General features: G+C 37.3%; 1 protein-coding gene across 14 annotated transcripts in view; it reads left to right on the top strand.

Moving 5' to 3' along the window:
* LCOR (ligand dependent nuclear receptor corepressor) overlaps positions 1-8,726 on the top strand; it is a 71,628-nt gene that overhangs the window by 57,911 nt on the left and 4,991 nt on the right. The window lies entirely within an intron of this gene.

The following is an 8,726-nucleotide window of genomic DNA, read 5'->3' as shown; positions in this document are numbered from 1 at the left end:
GGTACCACCCATCATGCTCGTGAGTTAATTGAAGCCTGGCATTCCACCAACAGACTCCAATTCCATCAACAGACTTATTGACCTACAACCAGCCTACGAACCCCTTAGAATCCAAATCAACTGCATAGCCAACCAGAGACAGCACCGACCCTCAAACAACCCCCGCAGTGTACCTCCCAATGACCCTGACCTGATGTAATCTTATCACGACGCATCTCAAGACCCATCACAAAACTCACTGATGACTCACAGTTGATCCAGCACAAGACTTGACACACCAACACCTGAAGCCTTTATAAACAAAATAACATTGATACTGACATCCCTTAAACTCCACTGAAGATGTTACCTAACCTGGCAACGAAATATTTAGAAAGAAACCCACAAATGTCACTATATCAAAAAAAAAAATAATGTATTATGTGTCTCATAGTGTTTAAAGAGATTCAATTGTCAACTTTATTAAAATTAAAAAAGAACCAAAAGAATTGTGCAGGCAGTAGTTTTTACTGTTACTCTGGAAGTGAAAGTTGGACTTCGAGAAACAAGATAGAAAGAAGATTGATCCTTTGAATTAACTGTTGAACGAAGACTCCTTAAAATACCATAGATTGCCAAGAAAACAAACACCTGGATCATAGAACAAACCGATCCAGAGTTCTCACCTGAAGCACAATTGATCAGGATCAAATTAATCATGTTCTGAACATATGTTGTTAATTATGGGTTCTGTTCTGTCCCCCTTCCTCACACAGGCAAACGTATACCAAGCACGCCTGCCAATATTTTATTAGGTAAACAGATTAGAATTCTTGGCAGACCAAGGCTTTGGCACCAAATTGCTGAATGCCTGCCAAGACCAGTTTCACTCCCATAAAGCAGAAGAGGACTTATCTTCAGTCCATTCCAGGAGCAACAAATTATCCATGAGACAAGAGTTTAGTCAATGTTCAGTCCAAAATATATCCAAGCCGAATTTCAGAGATCACGATGTAACTTTCAGGGTTTAACTTTGTCTGTCACAAAGCCTGAAGAGCAATCCCACCCACTTTTATTCCTGGTGGGGCATGGCTCTGTGACTCAGCTCAATCTCTGGCCCTCCCACGCCTCTTCCGTTGCTGTGCACGCTTCTCCCTCCGACGCTGCCTGGGATCAAGCCAGGATTCATCATCCTCACTCCCTATCAATTGGTGCTCCGATATGCCTTCCTCCTGGCACATCCCAGCTGTTCCTCCTGGCCTTCAGATGGAAACTGAGGCATTGCCAGAAAGGAGGGTCCTGGAGAGAGAGGCCTTGTCAGTTCCTCCCCATCACCTTCTGAGTCCTCTTCCTCTGTTAGGACAGGCTTGGGAGTTGGGGTCACAACAGGTTCATTGCATAGTCACCCAGATGTTCAGACTGGATTTGGTATTTTTATCCACCTATTGACCTGGGATAGGTATATGTTGTTTGATGGTGTTAAAGGTATCATTGCAGGATGGAAGCTATTCCAAGTAAAACTGCCTTTTGCTATTATTTCTGGATTTAATTTCTGGAAAGGTAGAAGGAATGAGAAAAAGAGGACAACCATCAGCAAGGTGGATGGGCTCAATTACAGCAATGAAGGTTGCCTCATTGAAAGACTTGGAGGAGGCAGATCATCCTGGAGAAAATCTATCTATAGCTGCTAAGAGTCTACACCAACTTTTATGGCATGTAATCAATCAAAACGTTAACCAGAATTGCCTTAATATATGTACTTTTGCAGCACACGATGCTTAGTCTCTCTAGGCTTAAATTGTTATCCTGCAATAATGTTGAAGATTTTACAAGCAGGGTTTTTTTTTGTTACTTAAAGCTTTTTATGAATTTATCCACTTGTAGACTTACTTATGATTTGTTTATGTAGATGCTATATGCTGTTATGGTTTTATCCATGGAGCCGACTTGTAAGGCAGTGAGTGGTGTTTTACTATCCTAAGGGGAGAAAATAGGAAAGCTCCCAGTGTCCTTGATGAGCATGAAAATTAGCTGGACCATTGTTCAAAGCCCTTGAAAAGGAAGCAGTACGTGGGTTAATGTTTCAGCATGATAAAACTCCTCTAGTTTTAAAGGGATGGACTGAATGATAATGTTTTTCAATTAGCCACAAGAAGGCTGTTAGATGTGTCACAGCTGGTGATTCAAATGTTGTATGGGAAAAGAGGGAGAACAGAACACTCTAGAATGAATGTTTACTCAGGTGCATGTGAATTTAGGTGAGAGAGAATTACCCATCTACTTTGGGTTAGATGCAGGCAGAATATACGAAGACTATTTTTTTAAAAAATTAAAAAATCTTAAAACCTCTAACTTACAGGCATGATAAAATAATGATTAGCTGTGTCCATGAAAATAAAGTCAGCAACTTCTTAAGGAAATTCTGAATCTTTACAGTAAACAAAATGTTTGATTCTCTTCCCTTCCAATCCTGGAGAACCATCCCTGTTTACATTTGGCACTGGATAGATGACTATCCCTTTTTCTTATGTGTTCCCTTGTTTCCATAGCATACATAATGAGCCGTAGTGGCGCAGCGGTTAGAATGCAGTACTGCAAGCTACTTCTGCTGACTGCCACAGCCTTCCATCCTTCCGAGATCAGTAAAATGAGGACCCAGAATGTTGGGGGCAATATCTGACTCTGTAAACTGCTTAGAGAGGGCTGTAAAGCACTATGAAGTGGTATAGAAGTCTAAGTGCTATTGCTTTACTTAGAAGTCCTTTTCAATTCCACTGTTTGACAAGCAATCCATTTTAGGAATATGAGCCATATGTCAAGCTACAGCCAAGAAATATACTTTTGATACATTGATCAGCCTTCTTAAAAAGTAAAATAAAAATCACAGAATTAATATATGCAGTTCTTTTTTTAATAGTTTTATTAAACATTACAATTTGAAAGACAAAAGCTAATATAAATTAAGAAAAATAAAAGACTAAAAATTAAAAATAGAATGTGAAAAAAAGAATATAATAAAGAAAAAGATATATAAAGAAATAACTTTCCCTTCATCACAATAAGTATATACAATTGTAACTAATCATCTTCTCTTAAAATACAGCAAGTGATTTCTTCCCATATCTCATCTCTTACCTATAAACAAATCCTTCAAAACGCATGGTACAGTCCTAACCAGCAAAAGTCCATTAAGGGTTCCCAGAAATAACCACATACCCATTTTAATTTTGATCAAATAAAGCAACTTTATATTTCTTCCCTTTATTTTTAATAATCTTGAACTATAACCTCCTCAAATAATGACCTAAAACTTGATTTTTGTTGCCCCATTAGTTTGAATAGGAGGAAGCTGTAATTCCAGCAGGGTGCTGGGGCTGCTTCTGCTAATCAGTCAGACTTCTGAAAAGCATAAGGCAGAAGGGAAATAAATAAATCTGAGAAGGTATATAAAAATCTAGGGATGGGAGATACAAACTTATAGCTCTATCTCATTTTTTATAGATCTATAATTGTGATGCTTAAAATGATTTGAAAGGAACAGAAACACTTAGCCTTGAACTTTTGTTCTTCCGCTGCTTCTTACATACCTGTAAACTAGTAATCTGAAACTGATTTTCCAGTGAAATAAACAAAGATGGAAAGGTTAAATATATTGAATAGTGAAAAACTTTGGTTGGAGTGGGTGATAAAGTGGGCTTTTGTGTGTGTGGATATACAGCAGTTCTGCTATTCTGGTAAGGAACATTTACTTATCTCCTTTCCCTACCTGTAACTGGTATAGAATCATATTGCTAGGTTTTATTAAGCAAGACAAAAAATAAGTACATACCAAGTGAAAAGGTTTTTGGTGATTCTGTAACCATGAGCCAAATTGACTGTATTTAACCTTAAAGATTCTATTCCAATAAATAAATCCTCCAAAACATCCCAAGTGAAACTTGCTATTGTTTCTAACTTCAGCTATATCTTTGGTTTCCGTCCTAAAACATTTTATCAGAGTATAGATTTTTTGCAGTGCTCTTTATTATCATCTGTGTGCATCTTTCAGATCAAATCAGAAAAAAAAATGAAGTGTAGATGTAGATATTTGTACTCCCCTTCTAATTGAAAACATAAAATCAATCAGTGGCAGCTCTGTTTTTCCACCCAAGTTTCAACATCCTACTATGTAGACAGTTTCAGAGTACAGCAAATTGTGAAGCGCATTAATTGTAGCACTATGACTGTTGCATGGCAACAGTTCTGTTTGTAGAAATCATAGCTTCACTCTTGATATTCTATCATATGCTCGTCGACAAAAATAGATTATTTATTTATTTATTTATTTATTTATTTATTTATTTATTTATTTATTTATTCGGCGTGTACACCGCCAAATCAATACAGACTCGTGGTTTTTCAAAACAGTAAAAAAAAAGCATCTATAACAGTAAAACATACACAGTAACAATAAATAAATTAAAAACAATTATTAATTAAAATTACATGAATATTAAACAGATTGTAATACTTTGAGTCAGAGTTGGCTCCTGGCAACTACCTGGACAAATCCCTTGTCAAGATTTCTGAAATGGTTTGCCATTGTTTGCTTCCTAGCACTGATAGAGAATGACTGGCTCAAAATCAGCAAATTGGCTTTGGGCCTAAATTCATGGTATTTCAGTTACTAGCCTGGTATCTTCCTCACTATAACAAGCTGCTTCAAATAATAAAGTATAATAACATAAATTTAATAAATAAATTCAAGGTAAAGTAAAGATAATTATAACTATTCATGGAACACTTTTTGGAAGAGTTTCCAGAATATTAGAAGTGAGAGAGTGAAGTTTAATTTTAATTTAATTTTACTCTAGATGCGCAGGGCACCACTCAAAAACTAGCTGCTTCTGACTTAACTTTCATTCCCTTAACTTCACAAAAGTGATGTGAAAATAAAAGAATATTTTGAACAAATCCAAATGACTCCTCACAAGAAGCCATATCCCATTCATATACTTTAATTCCATTCTGAGTACTTGCTACATAGCCTCCTTGTTCTGGATGTCTATTCCTTATTATTTTTTTCTTCAAAATTAAAACAATGCAAGTCTGTACCTTCAAATGTGCTGGAGCATGTTAAATCAAGATTTGGATGGATGGATGGATGGGTGGGGAGAAACAGGCTCCGACTCAACCCCTCCAAGACCGAGTGGCTGTGGCTTCCAGCGTCCCGATATAGCCAGCTGACGCCATCGCTGGCTATTGGGGCGAATCACTCGCCCCCACGGAGAGGGCTCATAACTTGGGCGTCCTCCTGGACGCACGGCTGTCTTTAGAAGATCATTTGACGGCCGTGGCCAGGGGGGCTTTTTATCAGGTTCACCTGATACGCCAGTTGCGCCCCTTTCTAGATCGGGACTCTCTACGTACAGTCACTCAGGCACTAGTCACTTCCTGCCTGGATTACTGCAACGCTCTCTACATGGGGCTCCCCCTGGGGTGCACCCGGAGGCTCCAGTTGGTCCAGAACGCGGCCGCGCGGGGGATTATGGGGGCGACGAGGCGCTCCCATGTGACACCTCTCCTGCGCGAGCTGCACTGGCTCCCGGTGGTCTTCCGGGTGCGCTTCAAGGTGTTGGTGACCACCTTTAAAGCGCTCCATGGCTTAGGGCCGGGGTACTTACGAGACCGCCTTCTGCCACCAATAGCCTCCCACCGGCCAGTACGCTCGCACAGAGTGGGCCTCCTCAGGGTGCCGTCTGCCAGACAATGTCGGCTGGCGACCCCCAGGGGGAGAGCCTTCTCTGTGACGGCGCCCACCCTCTGGAACAATCTTCCCCCAGAGTTACGTACAATAACAGACCTCCGGATTTTTCATCAGGCCCTGAAAACCTATTTATTTCAACTAGCTGGGCTGGCTTGAGTTAAATTTTAAATTGATTTTAAATTGGGTTGTTTTAATTTACGGCCAAAATATTTAATTATTTTAATACTGTTTTTAAATTTTGTATGCTCTGTTTTTTACTTTGGCTGTTCACTGCCCTGAGTCCTATTTGGAGAAGGGCGGTATAGAAATGGAAATAAATAAATAAATAAATAAATAAATAAATAAATAAATAAATAAATAAATAAATAAGATTTCCTTGGCATACCTTTGCCACTTCAATTTGAAAAAAGGCATCCACTTTTTTGTGAAAACACTGAGACAGTATTTTTGTTATAGTAACACAGGTTTTATTTTTTATTTTTATTTTTTTATTGAAAAAGTTTTCAAATACAAATTTTTCCCTTTTTTCCTTCCCCCCCTCCTCCCTAACCCCCCCTCGCCACCCACCCCCCCGTGACTTCTTCACACCAAAAACCTAATTCATAACAGATTACATAATATTTTACCATCGCCTTACTCCCTCCTCTATATACTGACCCTTACTTACTAAAAATATTATTAATATTGTTACTTTCCCCTTTTACCATACATTTCAAAAAAAAAAAGCAGTCTGCTATAATATTGTATGATAACTTCTAGTTTAGCATAATATTATTATAACTCCCAATTTAGCAATAATCTGCCCTTTTTGTCCTCCCCAAAACTTGTATCTATATATTATTACAACATTTCAAAGCAACCTTCCACTTTAAGACTGTATAATAGATCCTACTTTAACATTTATTCTTTGTGTATATTAATATAACATTTCAAAGCAGCCTTCCCCATAAATCCTAATTTAACATTTATTCAACTCTATCCATTTCCTCCACTACCCTAAATATATCACTTAAACATCCCTTTTCTTAAGCTAATCCATCAGTAGACTAACATATTTCCACCCACTTTCCTACAAAATTACCATGCACAACAATTCTTAATATCTTTAATCCACTGCCCACTCTGCTAAAATATATATATATATATATGTATATATTCCGTTATTTAAAAAAAAAAAGACAATAACTTTAAATTTATAATCCATATAATATCTTCTTTGATGTCTTTCCACTGGATTGTTGAGTCCCTCATCCATAATTGGGTAACGTAGCATCCTGGTGCAACAGTTTGTTCAAAGTCTTCAGTCATCATCTGCCCCCATCAGTAATGAATATCCTCATATATATATAAAAGTAAAAACAACCACCCGAGTGACATTATGATTATATTCCATATAGTTGTAATTGTGGCTTTCATCAGGATTATTAATTCCCATCATCGTAATGGATAACAACCAGATCTTCTGCATGCCCCAACGTAGCTCTCTTGCCTTGTAGCTCAGAATAGTTATAATATATTTATCAATACAAGAAAGAAATCCAAAATAGATAATTCAAATCCAACAGTTTAAGGCTCTTTTCACATCCCAAAATGTAGGAAAACTGTTATAGTTTATACTTGCCTGCAACTTTCTGAAGCAAAACCGTCCACCTCAAATATACAAATATCTCCATCTGCTCTGGAACATTAATTTACCTTCAAGTCCAAAACACTACACAGACCTATTTATTATTCTGTCTTCTACTGTTGAAACAATACTTCACTCAATTTTACACTGTATCTTTCTTCAGTTTCTAAATAACTGCTTAACATTAAAAATGTTACATTTCATTTGTCCTTTTGCTTTCTAGAGCAATATACTATATGTAAATTTGAATAAATATTAAGCTAAATAAGTTATGACTGCTGCCTTCTTTAGGCTGATGTATTCCCCACCCACCAAGCTGTTTGGCCACTGAATTATATCAAAGTGAAAAACCTCACCACTTACTTTGGGAGAGGAGACTTGGTCTAATATTCTGGCCAGAAATTTGTGCTCTTCTGAATTCATTAAGTTGTAACACCCATAAGCCATTCTCCCTCCCAACCATAAACCTAGAAATATGCCTCCATGCTACTTTTTTAAAAAAATGGTGAGATTTTAGTTGAAGACTTCTGGAAACTTCGAACACATGAAGGAATTTATATTTTCTTAAGGTCTTTGCTGCACTTAAACCTTGCAGCATGTTTTGAAGAGATTGTTAACCACATGAATGATACATTGTGCTGTATTGCCTGTTTGTTCAGAATCAACAGTAATGAAAATAGCTTACCTGGTGTTATATACTTTGTAAATATTATCCAAGCCTGTTTTTAAATTATTAAGTTTTGCTAATTAGATTTCTACCACACATTTCTTTCAGGAGTTCAAGGTACTATGCATAACATTAAAAAAAGGTAAAGGTTTCCCCTACCAAGTTGTGCTCCTTCCTTCAATTTTTACAGATTGAAAATCACCCTGAAATAGGTTGGCCTGAGAGAGACTGAAGAGTAATTGCTGATCAAAAGCTTTCTAGTAAACATCTGTGGGTGTATTTGATCCTGGATCTTCCCAGTCCAAGCTTTTATACCAGACTGGGTCTGTTTGTATAGCTTGTCATTGCATACTAATTTGTTCAGGTTGTTTCTCCCACCTCATTAGATTCACTCCTCTTAAGGATTATGTTGTAAATAGGGTCATATTCAGGTAGTAGTAATGCTTGAGTTATATATAAATAGACAGAAACCAGAAAAGAAATCCAGGCATACTATTAATATTGTTTGGGATTTTGTGTTATCTACTTGCTCAATTACAGTAGAATATAAATATATGGTCTTTCCAAATAATTCAGTTGTGAAGAGAATTGTGACAATTTTGCTGTGAATTTTGTTCCTGAATTTTGTACTATACTGACTATTTTTCTCCCTCTCTCTCTTTCTCTCTCTCTCTCTCTCTCTCTCTCTCTCTCTTTCTCTCTCTCTC

This window comes from Pantherophis guttatus, chromosome 6 (assembly GCF_059756535.1).
Source record: "Pantherophis guttatus breed Tessera chromosome 6, ASM5975653v1, whole genome shotgun sequence".
Lineage (NCBI taxonomy): Eukaryota > Metazoa > Chordata > Lepidosauria > Squamata > Colubridae > Pantherophis > Pantherophis guttatus.
The sequence above is the reverse complement of the archived record's forward strand: the minus strand, read 5'-3'. Positions and strand labels throughout refer to the sequence as shown.